Source organism: Chiloscyllium plagiosum, unplaced genomic scaffold (assembly GCF_037043375.1).
Source record: "Chiloscyllium plagiosum isolate Xiang-an unplaced genomic scaffold, Cpla_swu_hap1 HiC_scaffold_27, whole genome shotgun sequence".
In the NCBI taxonomy this organism is placed as follows: domain Eukaryota; kingdom Metazoa; phylum Chordata; class Chondrichthyes; order Orectolobiformes; family Hemiscylliidae; genus Chiloscyllium; species Chiloscyllium plagiosum.
The window spans coordinates 84,911,504-84,926,053 of record NW_028270165.1 but is presented as its reverse complement, the minus strand read 5'-3'; the positions used below and the strand labels follow the sequence as shown (position 1 = coordinate 84,926,053).

The 14,550-nt window shown below is 45.7% G+C and overlaps 3 non-coding genes across 3 annotated transcripts; all 3 read right to left on the bottom strand.

Moving 5' to 3' along the window:
• Positions 1 to 993: 993 nt before the first annotated feature.
• On the bottom strand, positions 994 to 1,065 carry trnae-cuc (transfer RNA glutamic acid (anticodon CUC)). The gene has a single exon. It is a non-coding gene; the product is annotated as a tRNA-Glu (tRNA).
• A 3,207-nt stretch (positions 1,066 to 4,272) lies between these two features.
• On the bottom strand, positions 4,273 to 4,347 carry trnan-guu (transfer RNA asparagine (anticodon GUU)). The gene has a single exon. It is a non-coding gene; the product is annotated as a tRNA-Asn (tRNA).
• A 6,931-nt stretch (positions 4,348 to 11,278) lies between these two features.
• trnan-guu (transfer RNA asparagine (anticodon GUU)) lies at positions 11,279 to 11,352 on the bottom strand. Its single transcript has one exon. It is a non-coding gene; the product is annotated as a tRNA-Asn (tRNA).
• Positions 11,353 to 14,550: the final 3,198 nt, after the last annotated feature.

The window sequence follows — 14,550 nt, the reverse complement described above, 5'->3', positions numbered from 1 at the left end:
CACCAATGGGCCAGCAGGTCGGAGGAAAGAGCAAAGCCCTTCCTACACTCGGGGCAGAAGAACGGCCTCTCCTCAGTGTGGACCCATTGGTGTCTCAGCAGGTGGGAAGAACTGCTGAAGGCCATCTCGCACTTGGGGCCAGAGAACAGCCTTCCCCGGTGTGGACCAACTGTTGTGGCAGCAAGCAGAGGAATCACTGAAGGCCTTCCCACACTCAGGGCAGCAGAAGGGCCTCTTCCCCTCTGTGGACCCACTGGTGCTTCAGAACCCTTTCAAATTTCACAGTATCCTTCTGATAGGAGACCAGAATTGCACACAATATTCCAAAACTGGTCTAACCAATGTCCTGTACAGCCACAACATAACTTCCCAACTCAAATACTCAGTCAGAGGATTGCGAAAGCTTTCAAAACCCACAAAAAACAAACAGGAAAGAATGGAGGGACAAACGAATTTTTGAAAGTCAGCTTGGAAGCATCAATGAGAAATCGGCGGACTGGGTTTATTGGGTACCCGTTCTCCTTAAATACACTATATACGTATTTCTCTTCTGCTCTTCGTAGTTTCTCTGTGCTGCTGTGTGTAGTGGCTCGTTGAAATAATGTCCTGATGCAGCAACGTTTGTGGGTGTTGGGATGATTGCTTCTGTGGTTAAGAATTTGGTTTGTGTGTGTTGTTTTTCTGTAGATGCTAGTTTGAAGTTCCCCCATTGACTGTTCGCTCTACTGTGACATCTAGGAATGGGACTTTGTTGTTGTTCTCCTCTTTTGTGAATTTTATGAGCAATGGTAAATTCAAAACAGCGTCTACAAGAAAACAACGCACACGAACCAAGTACTGAACTACAGAAGCAATCATCCCTCCACATACAAACAAATCTGAATCAGGACACTATTTCAACGAGCCACGACACACTGCAGCACCCAGGAACGACTATAAATAATTACACAGCGCATTTAAGAAGAATGGGTAGCCTGCACCCCTGAAAATGGTTTCCCTGACCAGGAATCGAACCCGGGCCGCGGCGGTGAGAGCGCCAAATCCTAACCACTAGACCACCAGGGAGACGCGGATTCCGCTTGTCAGCTCTCCTAAAAATTACTTTCCTGCCCGGAAATCGAACCTGGGCCGCGGTCGACAGCAAGCTTTCACCTGTGCATCCAACAATGTCATTTCTTGTATCCATTGCTCCCGATGCGGTCTCCTCTACATTGGGGAGGCTGGAGACTCCTCGCAGAGTCCAGTCACGGCGCTTGAGGGGATATTTCCAGGACACCCGCAACAATCAACCCCATCGCCCTCTGGCCCAACATTTCAACACCCCCTCCCACTCTGCCGAGGACATGCAGGTCCTGGGCCTCCTCCATCGCCGCTCCCTCCCCACCCGATGCCTGGAGGAAGAACGCCCCATCTTCCGCCTCGGATAAATTCAAACCCAGAACATTAATGTAGACTTCACCAGTTTCCTCATTTCCCCTCCCCACACCTTACTTCAGTTCCAAACTTCCAGCACAATGCTGTCCTCATGACCTGTCCTACCTGCCAATCTCCCTTCCCACCTATCCGCTCTACCCTCCTCTCTGACCTTTCACCTCCATCCCCACCCCCATTCACCTATTGTACTCTTTGCTACCTTCGGCCCAGCACACCTCCACCCCCCAATTTATCTCTCCGCCCTGGAGGCGTCCTGCTTCCATTCCTGATGAAGGGCTTTTGCCCGAAAAGTCGATTTTCCTGCTCCTCGGAAGCTGTCTGACCTGCTGTGCTTGTCCAGCACCACTCTGATCTAAACTCTGGTTTCCAGCATCTGCAATCCGCACTTTTGCCTACCCAATAAACCCAGTGTGTCGATTTCACATCAACAAACTGACACAAGCAGACACAACGTGTGCAGAAACCCTAGCCACATTACTTTACATAAAAGACATCTGGGAAATGATGTCCAGACAACTCAACGCTCTCAGCATCATGGTAGCCCACAAACCTACCAACACACTTAAACAGCGGCTAATGAACCTGGAATAGCCTATACAAACAACCCGCAAACGAATGTTATTTACAAAATACCATACAAGGAAATATATACATGAACTCTGCCGCACAGTTCTCTGTGGCAAGAAATGCTGGGATGAGATAAGGAAGATTTTTTTCAGCCAAAACGAATCGGCACTAACTGGACAGCCATTTAAAATCAACGCTGCCAGGCCAGGATGGAAGATCCAACAGGATGAACAGATTTCGTATTTCCTGAAGATTTACAAAGCTGAGACTGGGTTTGTTCCCTTTCCACTCCCAGGAGCCGCAGTGGTTGGGGAGGTGAGTTGGAGAAAGTGAAATATGTCCATGAGCAGCGTGTGGGGCGATTTCAGCTTCCCTCCTCTGACAGCGCTGTGACGTGACTCTGATGTTCTCAGGGACACTTACTGACGCGAGACAGTGAAAAGATTCCCATTCCCGCAAATCAGGAATTCAAACCGTATGCCGGCTTCAGGACAATGAGAAAGATTAATTGGAGTGTGTGAAGAAGCTGAGAGCTGCATTTCAAAGAGGTAGGTGGAGTCAGATGCGTCATCCATTGCGCCCCGGCACTGTGCGTACCTGACGCCACCATGCTGCAGAGTTCTGACGTTAACACGGACATGCGCAGCAATGGGAACATTCACAAGAGGAACAGCCATAGATAATCACCGTCACTGCTTCCCTTCCATTGTCCCAACTTGGTGAAGCAGTATCTTTCACTGGCAAATAAAACACATTCGTCCTCAGGTGCCTGCTTCATTTCGATCACGACTTCACGCCCCTCACTGTTCTCGTCTCATTTCCAAACACTTGGCTCATAGCCTCAAAAGTAGCTCTGTGGGTATCTGCTTGTTCCACCCTGACAGGCAATGGGTTGCAGATTTCCAACCCCTCCACTGATGTGAATCTTAAAGAAGAAACCGGGGAACAGTCTTCCTTTCTTTTTGACGACATTTCTCAACTGTAGTCGGCAAGGTTCACACCTGCGTCGGGAAACCGCAATCGATCTCAAATCCATCGTATTAACCACTCGACCCACGAACAAAGAACCACACTGACAGCTTCATTTCCCTGGTCTCTCTGCCTGTGGAGCTGAGAAATAGTGAGTTATTGCTGGGTTTGTTTGAATACAATCACTTCACAGGTTTCGAAAGGGTTACATATCTGCACATGGCGAGTCTGGTTGTTTCATCACGAAAGATGAAATAAACTTTCAGTTAAAAGCAAAAACAGAAATTGCAGGAGCAACTCAGCAGGTCAGGCACCATCGGTGGAAAGAGAATCAGAGACAATATTTCAGAACTCTGTTTTCTCCCACAGGTACTGCCAAACCTGCTGAGTTTCTCCAACAGCTCCTCTTTGTGTCTCTGATTCTCAGCATCCGCAGTCCTTTACGTTAGAAATTAAATCAATTCAACCTCATGTGCAGGAATGAGAATCATTTCAATTTCCCAAAAAAATGTCAGAGATTTCAAGGCATTTGGTAAAAAAAGTAAAAGTGACATTAGGAAGAACACTTTCTTGTCCCTGTCCGACCGTGACAAGGAGGCAGATTCAAGAACACAAAAGGGCATTCGGTGGTCATGTCCAAAGTAACAATGTGGAGATTTCCAGGGCGAAGGCAAGAGAATGATACGAATAGAGACTCTCATTTACTTGCTGTGTAGAACCAGCAGAACTAATGTGGGCCTCAAATTGCGCTGTGACACGTGTTGTGATTCAGAGTGAACTCACAGTTCAATCAACGGAAGGTGGGGATTTAGAAAAGTTTATATTTATACAATCTCCTCACGTCAACGCAACAACAAAGTGGTTTAATTATCCGCCAGTGGAGAGAACCCGGTTCCTGGAGATGGGACAAAGAGCTGGCTCAGGGATATCAATCCACATTGCTCTCTTTGCCACTAGTTCAGAGGGAGAACATTGGAGGGACAAAGGAGAGAATAACGATCTGTGTCGGGTTTGACTAACTGTTCATGGAGACTATTCCTGGCGAACAATAAGTCGTGTGTAACAGCAGACGATGTGATAACACGGCCTCGTGTGGGTGTGGTAGGGATCAAGGGCATGCGGGAGTTCGGATCCAAATAATATTGAACTCGATCTTGAAGACTGGAGGATTCCAAACGGAAAATGAGGCGCTGGTCTTCCATCTGGAGCGGAGTTTGCTGGGACACTGCTGCATGCCTGAGACAGAGATGTTGGCCAGGGAACAGGGTGGCGGGCTAAAGAGACAGGCAACCAGACGGTCATCGCCTCTGGGTGGGACTCGAACCACCAACCTTTCGGTTAACAGCCGAACGCGCTGACCAATTGCGCCACAGAGACAGGTGATGACATGGGTTGCGCCATCACTTAGGGGAGGCTATTAGTGAATTCATAAGTCAGCCTCCCCGCCTCGAATTCCAGTTGTCGTCTATCAGTTTTACTTTTCCATAATAAAGCCTGGGAGATTTATTGTGGAGACACCGGGGACAGGCTGGAGACACATCCATGTCAGGAGGAACGAGCTTTCTTACTCCTGGGCCGTCGCCCTTCGAGCCTTTCCGTGTTTTGCCTGTTCCCGAGTTCTCTCATTGGCTCGGAGGCGAGAAGGGGTTTGAATTCCTGATGTGCAGGAACGACAATTCTTTCAATGTCTCAGATCAATTCATGTCCCGAGAACATCAGAGTTAATCTCCCGGCCTCTTCAACAAGGGGACGGTGTCTGGACTGTCTCTACTCAGTCAGACAGTTCATCTTTCATTCTCCTCTAAATACGCTTCCCAAAGAGTTTCTAAAGATTCACAAAGCTGGAGACTGGGATTTCTGTTTTGCTTCATGAACATTTTTCCATTTCGTAACTGACAATATTTTGCCAAAACCTCTTCCCAATTGTACGCCATGATTCATTTCCAGAGATGAGGAATTTCCATTTTGGAGAGACATTCCCAAGGTTGGGAATGTTTGCTTTGGAGCAAAGAAGGTTAACTGGAGATTTCCTGGGGCTGTTGGTAATGATGGGAGAAGAAGCGGTGGGAATGGGCAGATTAATGATCAGAAGAATCAATTGCCACTGACAAGAGTCAGTTACCAGAGGACAGGGATTGAAGTTCTTGAATGAAAAGCAGCACTTGTGCCGATTAAACACAGAGAATACCGCAGAAAGCCAACAGGACGAGCAGCATCTGTGGAAAGGTAAACAGAGCTGACGTTGTGAGGCTGGTACGTTGTTTGTTCAGAACCCGAGGTTCCTGCATGGCAATCAATTCCCAGACATGAGAAAACGTGATTTTATCGAGACGGGTTTTGTGAAGTTTGAGCGATAATGCAACCAACAGGAAGTCATTTAAAATCGCCAGTGAAGAAAGCATAGTCAGCAGGTTACCACCCTGAGCGGGGGAGCCCCAAAGGATCTCTACGCCAGCACCTTAAGTGTTCGGCCACAACTACACGCCCAAAGTTGTGGTCTAAAATTTCTCATGGAATAGTTCTAACAGGAAAGGTGAGTATTAGGCTTTTCCTGTCCGCGCCATAGTCCCTACGTATTCTGTTCCCCTGGATTTGATCAGGACAGAGGAGGCTGATGGGAGATCGAACTGAACTACACACATTGATGAGTGATAGAACGGGTGGGAAGGATCCATTCCCATGCATAGAGAGATTAATAATCAGGGCCGAAAATAAGGAGCCACTTCAAGAAATTTGGGGTTCATTCAGCAAAGCTAATGTGGAACTGTTCACAGAAAATTGTGATGAAAGTCTCTCGAGTTATTTTGATGAGAAGTGTTGATGATGCTAATACAATCGAGAGGATGAACGTAGATTGGTAAATGTATTTGGCGACAGTTCTGTTCTAGCCCTGTGAGCGAAACCTGGATCTGAAGGAATAAAAGGGGAATTAACAACATCGATCTGAAATTGGATACGTGACAAGAAACAGAGCCATCAGAAACAGTTGGCTTTTGAACTGGAGAAGGTTTCTCGTGAAATTAGCTTGAGGCTTGAGGTATGCAAGGTCAAGATAATTTAGGTAAAACACGGAAACGCGATCCTCATTAGCAGACAGTGAAAGGATTACAAGACGCAAATTAAACATTTTCAACAAGTGATACAGTGGACTGGGAAGATAAGTATTATAAACTGTGGACAACAAAGTTGTTGAGCACAACACTTACATTCAAAGACCGAAAACATCCAGGTCCTGATTAATCAGATTGCATTGTGGTGCTTTTCTGCAAAACATCCACTTGCAATGTCCTACAAAAGAGTGACAAAACCCATCCCTGTCAGCCCAAGATAGAAAATCCGAAGGGATGAACGTTTGCTGATTTTCTGAAGATTCACAAAGCTTAGACTGGGTTTTGGTGATTGTTTCCTTTCCACTCCCAGGAGCCGCAGTGGTTGAAGCGGTGAGTTGGGGAAAGTAAAATGTGCCCGTGAGCAGCGTGTGGGGCTATTTCAGCTTCCCCTCATCTGACAGCGCTGTTTCTTGACTCTGATGTTCTCGGGGACACTGACTGACGCAAGACAGTGAAAAGATTCCCATTCCCGCAGATCGGGAATTCAAACCGTATGCCGGCTTCAGGACAATGAGAAAGATTAATTGGGGTGTGGGAAGAAGCTGTGAGCTGCATTTCAAACAGGTAGGTGGAGTCAGATGCGTCATCCATTGCACCCGGGCCCTGTGCGCATCTAGGAGAAAGTGAGGTCTGCAGACGCTGGAGATCAAAGCTGAAACTTTATTGCTGGAACAGCACAGCAGGTCAGGCAGCATCTAGGGAACAGAAGATTCGACGTTTCGGGCACATGCCCTTCTTCAGGAATGAGAGGAATCATTCCTGAAGAAGGGCATGTGCCCGAAACGTCGAATCTTCTGTTCCCTAGATGCTGCCTGACCTGCTGTGCTGTTCCAGCAATAAAGTTTCACCTGTGCGCATCTAACCATGCTGCAGAGTTCTGACGTTAACACGGACATGAGCAGCAATGGGAACCTTCACAAGGTGAACAACCAAAGATAATCACCGTCACTGATTCCCTTCCACAGGCCCAACTTTGTGAAGCAGTATCTTTCACTGGTAAAGGAAACACCCTTGTCCTCAGGTGCCTGCTTCATTTCGATCACGATTTCATGCCCCTCACTGTTCTAATCTCATTTCCAAACACTTGGCTCATAGCTTCAAAAGAAGCTGTGCGGGTATCTGCTTGTTCCACCCGAACAGGCAGTGGGTTGCAGATTCCCGACCAGCCCCAATGTGAGTGAAATATTTTTCCCCCTCCACTGATTTGAATCTTAAAGAAGAAGCCGGGGAGCAAGCTCCCTTTCTTTTCGACGACATTTCTCATTTTGTACTCGGCCGGGTTCACACCTGCGTGGGGAAACCGCAATGGATTTCAAGTCCATCGCATTAACCAGTCGGCCCACGAATACAGAACCACACTGACAACTTCACTTCCCAGGTCTGTCTGCCTTTGGAGCTGAGAAAGAGTGAATCATCGCAGAGTTTGTTTGAATCCAATCACTTCACAGTGTTTCGAAAGAGTTAAATATCTGCACACGGTGTTTGCAGGTATTTAGGTGTTTCATCCCAAAAGATGAAATGAACTTTCAGTTAAAAACAAAACTAGAAATTGCAGGAGGAAATCAGCAGGTCAGGCAACATCCGTGGAAAGAGAATCAGAGGCACCATTTCAGGATTCTGTTTTCTCCGACAGGTACTGTCAAACCTGCCGAGTTTCTCTTTTTGTTTCGGCTTCTCAGCATCCGCAGTCCCTTACGTTAGACATTAATTCAATTCAGAAACCCCTTGGTGGAGAAGATTTCCGTTTGGGGAACATTTTCCTGACCCCATTAAAAGCGTACAGCTTCGAAGCCAAGGAAGAACAGCGAACACAACGCCCCTGGCTGGGGTCGAACCACCAACCTTTCAGTTAACAGCCGAACGCGCTGACCAATTGCACCACAGAGACAGGCGACGACGTGGGCTGCGCCATCGCGTAGGGGAGGCTATTAGTGAATTCATAATTCAGCCACCCCGCCTAGAATTACATTTGGCGTCTATCAGTTTTACTTTTCCATAATAACGCCTGGGAGATTTATTGTGGAGACACCGGGGACAGTCTGATCCCACTCTCTGGAGACTCATCCACGTCAGGAGGAACTAGCTTTCTTACTCCGGGGCCGTCGCCCTTCGAGCCTTTCAGTGTTTTGCCTGTTCCCGAGTTCTCTCATTGGCTCGGAGGCGAGAAGGGGTTTGAATTCCTGATGTGCAGGAACGACAATTCTTTCAATGTCTCAGATCAGTTCATGTCCCGTGAACATCAGAGTCAATCTCCCGGCCTCTTCAACAAGGGGACGGTGTCAGGACAGTCTCTACTCAATCGGACAGTTCATCTTTCATTCTCCTCTAAATCCGCTTCCCAAAGAGTTTCTAAAGATTCACAAAGCTGGAGACTGGGATTTCTGTTTTGCTTCATGAACATTTTTCCATTTCCTAACTGACAATATTTTGCCAAAATCTCTTCCCAATTGTACCCCTTGCGTCATGTCCAGGGATGAGGAATTTCCATTTTGGAGAGACATTCTCAACGTTGGGAATGTTCGCTTTGGAGCAAAGAAGGTTAACTGGAGATTTCCTGGGGCTGTTGGTAATGATGGGAGAAGAAGCGGTGGGAATGGGCAGATTAATGATCAGAAGAATCAATTGCCACTGACAAGAGTCAGTTACCAGAGGACAGGGATTGAAGTTCTTGAATGAAAAGCAGCACTTGTGCCGATTAAACACAGAGAATACTGCAGAAAGCCAACAGGTCGAGCAGCATCTGTGGAAAGGTAAACAGAGCTGACGTTGTGAGGCTGGTACGTTGTTTGTTCAGAAATGGAGTTTCCTGCATGGCAATCAATTCCCAGACATGAGAAAACGGGACTTTATTGAGACGGGTTTTCTAAAGTTTGAGCGATAATGCAACCAAAAGGAAGTCATTTAAAATCGCCAGCGAAGAAAGCATAGTCAGCAGGTTACCACCCTGGGCGGGGGAACCCCAAAGCATCTCTACGCCAACACCTTAAGTGTTCGGCCACAGCTAAGCGCCCAAAGTTGTGGTGTAAAATTTCTCATGGAATGGTTCTAACAGGAAAGGTGAGTATTGGGCTTGTCCTGTCCGCGCCATAGCCCCAACGTATCCTGTTCCCCTGGATTTGATCAGGACAGAGGAGGCTGATGGGAGATCGAACTGAACTACACACATTGATGAGTGATAGAACGGGTGGGAAGGATCCATTCCCATGCGTAGAGAGATTAATAATCAGGGCCGAAAATAAGGAGCCACTTCAAGAAATTTGGGGTTCATTCAGCAAAGCTAATGTAGAACTGTTCACAGAAAATTGTGATGAAAGTCTCTCGAATTATTTTGATGAGAAGTGTTGATGATGCTAATACAATCGATAGATGAACGTAGATTGGTAAATGTATTTGGTGACAGTTCTGTTCTAGCCCCGTGAGCGAAACCTGGATCTGAAGGAATAAAAGGGGAATTAACAGCATTGATCTGAAATTGGATACGTGACAAGAAGCAGAGCCATCATTAACAATTGGCTTTTGAACTGGAGAAGGTTTCTCGTGAAATTAGCTTGAGGCTTGAGGTATGCAAGGTCAAGATAATTTAGGTAAAACACGGAAACGCTATCCTCATTAGCAGACAGTGAAAGGATTACAAGACGCAAATTAAACATGTTCGATAAGTGATACAGTGGTCTGGGAAGATAAGTATTATAAACTGTGAACAACAAAGTTCGGGAGCACAACACACACATTCAAAGACCGAAAACATCCAGGTCCTGATTAATCAGATTGCATTGTGGTGCTTTTCTGCAAAACATCCACTTGCAATGTCCTACAAAAGAGTGACAAAACCCATCCCTGTCAGCCCAGGATAGAAAATCCGAAGGGATGAACGTTTGCTGATTTTCTGAAGATTCACAAAGCGAAGACTGGGTTTTGGTGACTGTTTCCTTTCCACTCCCAGGAGCCGCAGTGGTTGGGGCGGTGAGTTGGGGAAAGTAAAATGTGCCCGTGAGCAGCGTGTGGGGCTATTTCAGCTTCCCCTCCTCTGACAGCGCTGTGACGTGACTTTGATGTTCTCGGGGACACTTACTGACGCGAGACAGTGAAAAGATTCTCATTCCCGCAGATCGGGATTTCAAACCGTATGCCGGCTTCAGGACAATGAGAAAGATTAATTGGGGTGTGTGAAGAAGCTGTGAGCTGCATTTCAAACAGGTAGGTGGGGTCAGATGCGTCATCCATTGCGCCCGGGCCCTGTGCGTATCTAACGCCACCATGCTGCAGAGTTCTGACGTTAACACGGACATGCGCAGCAATGGGAACCTTCACAAGGTGAACAGCCAAAGATAATCACCGTCACTACTTCCCTTCCACAGGCCCAACTTTGTGAAGCAGTATCTTTCACTGGCAAAGGAAACATCCTTGTCCTCAGGTGCCTGCTTCATTTCGATCACGATTTCATGCCCCTCACTGTTCTAGTCTCATTTCCAAACACTTTGCTCACAGCCTCAAACGAAGCTCTGTGGGTATCTGTTTGTTCCACCCGAACAGGCAGTGGGTTGCAGATACCCACCAGTCCCAATGTGAGTGAAACACTTTCCCCCCTCCACTGATTTGAATCTTAAAGAAGAAGCCGGGGAGCAAGCTCCCTTTCTTTTCGACGACATTTCTCATTTTGCAGTCGGCAGGTTTCACACCTGCGTGGGGAAACCGCAATGGATTTCAAGTCCATCGCATTAACCACTCGGCCCACGAATACAGAACCACACTGACAACTTCACTTCCCAGGTCTGTCTGCCTGTGGAGCTGAGAAAGAGTGAATCATCGCAGAGTTTGTTTGAATCCAATCACTTCACAGTGATTCGAAAGGGTGAAATATCTGCACATGGCGAGTCGAGGTGTTTCATCCCAAAAGGTGAAATGAAATTTCCGTTAAAAACAAAACGAGAAATTGCAGGAGGAACTCAGCAGGTCAGGCAACATCTGTGGAAAGAGAATCAGAGACAACATTTCAAAATTCTGTTTTCTCCGACAGGTACTGTCAAACCTGCCGAGTTTCTCTTTTTGTCTCGGCTTCTCAGAATCCACAGTCCCTTACGTTAGACATTAATTCAATTCAGAAACCCCTTTGTGGAGAGGATTTCCGTTTGGGGAACATTTTCCTGACCCCATTAAAAGCGTTGAGCTTCGAAGCCAAGGAAGAAAAGCGAACACAGCGCCCCTGGGTGGGCTCAAACCACCAACCTTTCGGTTAACAGCCGAACGCGCTGACCAATTGCGCCACAGAGACAGGCACTGGCGTGGACTGCACCATCGCTTAGGGGAGGCTATTAGTGAATTCATAATTCAGCCTCCCCGCCGAGAATTACAATTGTTGTCTTCCGCGCAGTCTTGCGAGAGATCCCGGCTTTCTTAACTTGACTTGTGCAAAAATGCCCGATTAAACTTCTCAAAAAGAAACTTCGTTAAAAGAGGCTGGGCTCCATGGATTACGAATGGGACAGGAAGTGAAATGATTGGAGATAGCATTGAACAGGTTGACGTGTTTACTTCCCTCATTTTCTTCTCCCTATGCCAATTGGCACGTGGCTTGTGCAGTAATGTTATTACACACACTGAAGCAGAGGGATTTGAACCTGAGCCTCAGGGCTCTATGGGAGACTACAGCTGCAAAACAAAAAAGAACTCTAGTAAATAGGTCCTCTTCTGTTGAATGAGAGGAAACAGCTTCCTCCTCAACATGAGACACGACCACTGTACCCTCCGTGCCCATTACAATAAACTGAGCCTTCTCCTGTTGAATGAATGAGTGGGAACCCCTCTCGGAGCTCCAAGAAGCGGGGGGCCTGGCTGGAGGCTGGATTTGCTCAAGGCTTGTATCTATTAACTTATTTATATGGTTCCTACTGTATGGGAGTATGGTTTACATTAAAACCGGAGGATCATGTCAGAGTGTTTGTTTATATTTAGCAGTTGTAGTTGGTAAAATACACTCCCTGGAGGAGCACATTCTATGCTGCTGCATTTCTTGCCTTCTGCCCTTCCCCCATTTGTTATCTCTCCTCTCGATTTTACATTTTCAGTCAAATTTAATTTCACATTAATCAGCCTTGTATTCACTGTGTATTATTAATTAATCTGTTGGATTGTTGTAATGGTGTAATTCCATTTATGTTGTCTGAGTTTGACATTGAATGTGCAGGTGTGAATGCCAGTAAGTTGTAAAAATAAATCAAGAACTTGTGCTTTTTAAACAAAAAGACGAGTTAAATGGTATTACTGGCGTTGTCTCCTTTGAGGATGATGATTATAGTCTGACCAACAAACCATTTCATGCAGTCACCCAGTTTAATTAAAGTTTTTTGGAAAATAATTCTGGCAGGCAAAGATTTATACAACCCAAAATATGGTTGGTAATCATGTGTATTCTTATCTTTTAAGCCATAACAGATGGCATTGCGTGGCGGTTTGAGACTGAAACTTCGCTGGAAAGAATGTCGATTGATGAGGGAAGTCAAAATGGCAGAGTCTGGGGCCACAATCTATCAGTCTGGCTTGATTGCATGAGTGGTGGTTCTTCAAAAGCACCTTCCAAGTCATGACCTCAACCACCAAGAACAGACAAGTGTGAACACAGGATTCCGACTGCAAGATATATCGCATTGTTTCTTTGTTATTGACCAAAATGCTGGAACTCACTCCTCACCATTGTTACAGTCCACACCATATTTGTGAAGCAATTTAAGAAGCAGATCAGCACCACCTTTTCAAGGTCAGTTTGGGAAGAGTTGTTGGCACAGCCAATGATATTCACATCTCATGAAGTAGTAAGCAAAGAGCCCACGGTGTTGGGAGGCTGTATGTTAGCATGGATAGATGATTGGCTAACTACCACAGTTGTGGTAAGTGGCATGTTCAGGATGACAACTTGTAACTAGTGGTGTACCACAGGGATCAGCGCTGGGGGCAACATTATTTATAATATATACACGAATTACTTGGATAAGTAAAGTGAAGGTACTATTGCTAAATTTGCAGAAGAGACAGTTGATGTGAAAGCAGGTGATGAGGATGACATTAGATATCTGGAGAGGGAGAGAGACAGGTTAAGCAAATGAGCGAAAGCTTGACAGATGGGAAAATGAGGTAATACAGTTTGTTAGGAGGTGAAGAACTGAATATTAAATGGAGAAAGCTTTAGAATAGAGGGATTTGGAATCACGTCCACGAATCTCTTCATCCAATTTCAGTGAGGAAAAGGGAGACAAATGGGAGGTTGGCCTTTTCAATAGAGTAGAAATGTAGGAAGGTTATAGTGAACCTATGTAAGGCATTAGTCAGGCCACAACTGAATACTGTGAACAGTTTAGGGACCTTTACCTGAGGAAAGATATATTGGCATTGGAGGCAGTCCAGAGAAGGTTGACCATGATGATACCAGGGATGGAAAGAATGTCTTATGAGGAGAACTGAATAGGTTGGACCTGTGCTTATTAGAAGTTAGAAGAATTAGAGGTAACCTTATTGTCACGTACAAGATTCTGAGGAGACTTGCCAGGCTAGACGTGGAAAAGTGGGTGAGTCTGGGACCAGAGGAAGTAACCTCCAAATAGGAGATTGCATGTTTAGGACAGATAGGAATTTCTCCTGAGGGCAGTAAATCTGTGGAACTTGATACTACAGAGGGCTGTTGAGCCTGGGTTGTTACGTGCATTCAAGGTTGAGATAGATTTTTTTTAATCATTAAGCAAATTGAGGATTATAGGGAAATGGCAGCAAAATGGAGTAAATGTTTCCCAGAATAATCGTGATCTGAATAAATGGCAGAGTCAACTCAATGGGCTGAATTGAATAGTAAATAGTAAGGAGGAAAAGGAGGCAACTGGCAATTACAGACCAGTCAGTGTTGAGAAGCCTCGAGATTGTAGGGTTTTTGGTAGCATTTGGGCATTGTTACTGGATTTAACATCTGGAGTTTCAAATTGATGCTGCTATGGCCCCGATGCAATTTGAAATCAATTTATGTATCTGGAATATTAACTTATCGCTGCTTTGGTGATCTTATTAATTGTCATAAGTACCTATCTTGTTCACTAATGACCTTTTTTAAGGAAGGAAATCTTCAGTCCTTTCCCAGTTTGGTGAATGTGTCACTCTTGATCCAAAGTCATGTGGTTGACTCTTAACTGCCCTCTGAATTGGCACTTGGTGATTTTTTGGGAGACCAAGTGTCACGTTCCATGAATGAATAATGAAAAATATTCAGGACAAGATTATCAATGTCACTGTCAGTGAAGGCAAGATTGTGATCTCGTGATACTGGTTAAGTAGCCCAGAGATCTCGGTCTTCTGAGAACAAAAATTAAAATCCCATCATGGATGCTAATGGACTTTATTTTCAACGAATAAAAAGATCTGGAAATGAGAGTTTGTCTCTGTACTGGCAACCAGGAAACCATTATTGGCTAAGACAATGAATTGCAGCTGT